We start from the raw sequence: 2885 nt of genomic DNA on the forward strand, positions 1-2885 counted from the left end.
TTTTTTTTTTTTTTTTAGACAAGAGTCTCCCTCTGTTGCCCAGACTGGAGTGCAGTGGCGCAATCTCGGCTCCCTGCAATCTCCACCTCCTGGGTTCAAGCAAATTCTCCTGTCTCAGCCTCCGGAGTAACTGGGACTGCAGGTGTGCACCACCATGCCCAGTTAATTTTTGTATTTTTAGTAGAGACAGGAGTTCACCATGCTGGCCAGGCTGGTCTTGAACTCCTGACCTCGTGATCCACCTGCCTCAGCCTCCCAAAGTGCTGGGATTACAAGCGTGAACCACCATGCCCAGCAACGGATTTGTTTTTAATTATTAGGAGGGTTAGGAAAACTTAAAGAATATGTTAATTATATTATGATATTTGCTAGAGCTCTAATTAGAAATATTGTTCCTAATTTGTATTTTATCCGGAATTCTAAGCATTCCTTATTATACTTGCTGCATCATCTGTTTGATGAATTGCTTTTCCCTTTAATACTTTTAAACTTTCAGTCACCTGGAAAAGTTGGATGTTGTTTAAAGCCTTGTGGATGAGTTGCCAGAAATCTTTGGTATAAATCCCAGTATGGCTTCTAATGCGCATGGTGACCTTTAACAAGTCACAAAGTCACAGAAGCTCCTCATCAGTAAAGTGAAAAGGCAGGATTTGGCAATCTCTGAATTCTTCCAGCCCTGAGTTTCCGTGGTAACTCTTCAACCACAGTGGAAGGCTTAGTTATCTTGATCATTCAAAGCAGGCAGACTGTGTGTGTGTGCGTGTGCATGTGCATGTGCACGTAGTGTGCCTCCAGTGTAACTCAGGAAATAATATCTAGTTGCTGCTTGACCTGGTTCCAAATGGTAGAAATAGATTTCTTTATATTTCTTTGTTCTCTAACTGTGTTTGAATTTTTATGTAACAAGAGGCTTTACATGTGCAGTAATCTCAGTGTATTAAAACAGGTTTGTCAGGGACAGAAATGAATTGGTAGTCTGACTGGTACTTCTAATTGCAGAATTATCTAGTAGCATAAAAATGACTCATGGACTGACACATTGTCACTAGTTAAAAATCTAGATTCAATGTACTCTAAAATATATGAACATTTAATAGTAATAATAGCAATAACATTATGTAGTGCTGACTATATGCCAGACACCATTCTGAGGGTTTCAGTTCATTTTATCCTTACAAGTTGTGGTATGCACTATACTTTCTCCATTTTACTGATGAGGAAACTGAGCTAAAGAAAGATGAAATGAGCCACCCCATGTCACACAGTACTAAATGTGGAGCTGGGTTCCAAGTATTTCTTGCTTTTACTGTTCCCCTTTGCTGCCCTTGGTAAAGAACTCATTAGGTCGGGCATGGTAGCTCACGCCTGTAATCCCAGCACTTTGGGTGGCTGAGCGGGGTGGATCACTTGAGGTCAGGAGTTTGAGACCAGCTTGGCCAACATGGTGAAACCTTGTCTATACTAAAAATACAAAATTAGCTGGATGTGGTGGTGCACGCCTGTAATCCCAGCTACTCAGGAGGCTGAGGCAGGAGAATCTGCTTGAACCCAGGAGGTGGAGGTTGAAGTGAGCGGAGATTAATCCATTGCATTCCAGTCTGGGCAAAAAGAGCGAAACTCTGTCTCAAAACAAACAACAACAAAAAAGCTCATTATAGGAATCCCTGGCTGGGTTGATGTCTGAGTGGAGGCAAGGGTCTGGTATGTGCTCTTGTGTCTTCCCGTATGGTTCAGTGGAACTTTGTACAAGTCATGTAATCTCTCCAAACCAGGGCTATCCACTGGGAATAGAATGTGAGATGCAAATGTGAGCCACACATGTAATTTTAAACTTCCCAGTAGCCATATTTGAATAAAGTAAAATGAAATAGGTAAAATTATTGTTAATATGTCTTATTAAGTATATTATTTACATATATCCAAATGTAATTCAGCATATAATCAACAATGAAAATTTTCAGTGAGATACCTTACATTCATTCACTATCCACATTTTAAGTGCGCAGTAGCTGCACGTAACTACTGGATACTGTATTAGACAGCACAGCACCAAACCCTGGAGAGCTACTGTAAAATGAGACCACAGCAATGGATCATCACTAAAACCTTAGATCTGAAATTCTAGAAATCTATCATGGGAAGCACTTGTACTCCTTAAGTAGTTTACCTTTATGAGATCACTTGTTTCTTGCCTGCTTCAGTAGCATGGAGAAAGCATTTTAAGATACTAATTCAACAATGAAATGATCCTTTAAGAATCACAAAGTCAAAGTATTGTCAAGAGAGTGTGTGCTATGAGAGAAGATTTCCAGAAAGCAACCATGCTTTAGTGGGTTTAAAAAAAAAATCAATTAGTCCTTCAAATATCTGAGAGCTTTCTGTGGGCTACATCCTATTCTAGGCCTCAGGGACTTGGAAGAGAACAATTCAAAGGCCCTGCTCTTATGGTGCCTCTAGTGTGATTTAACAGTAAATAGACATGAAGGATGCTTTTGGGTTAGGTAAGTACTATGAATAAAGCAGAATAAGAGATTAGAGAGTGGAGGCTATGGAGACCTGGGAACTGGAGGGCCTAATTTTGCCAGGAGTACTTCTCTGAAGGGTGACAATGGAGGGGAGACTGGATTAAGAGATGGTATAAACTAAATGAAGACCCAGGGAACAATGTACCAGGAAGTGACTGGGCATTCTAGGCTGGGGAGACAGCCTGAGGTGGAAATGGGCTTGGTGGGTTTGAGGAAGAACAGGAAGGCATTGTGTTTGGACTTCAGCAAGAGAGGGAGTGATAGGCAGCGTGGTTGGGAAGTAGGAGTTTGGATTTTAAGTGTTAGGGGAGGCCAAAAAGAGTCATGATTGGCATGGAGAAGTGATTTGATGGTTTTTTT

This window comes from Colobus angolensis, unplaced genomic scaffold, assembly GCF_000951035.1.
Source record: "Colobus angolensis palliatus isolate OR3802 unplaced genomic scaffold, Cang.pa_1.0 Scaffold388, whole genome shotgun sequence".
In the NCBI taxonomy this organism is placed as follows: Eukaryota; Metazoa; Chordata; class Mammalia; order Primates; family Cercopithecidae; genus Colobus; species Colobus angolensis.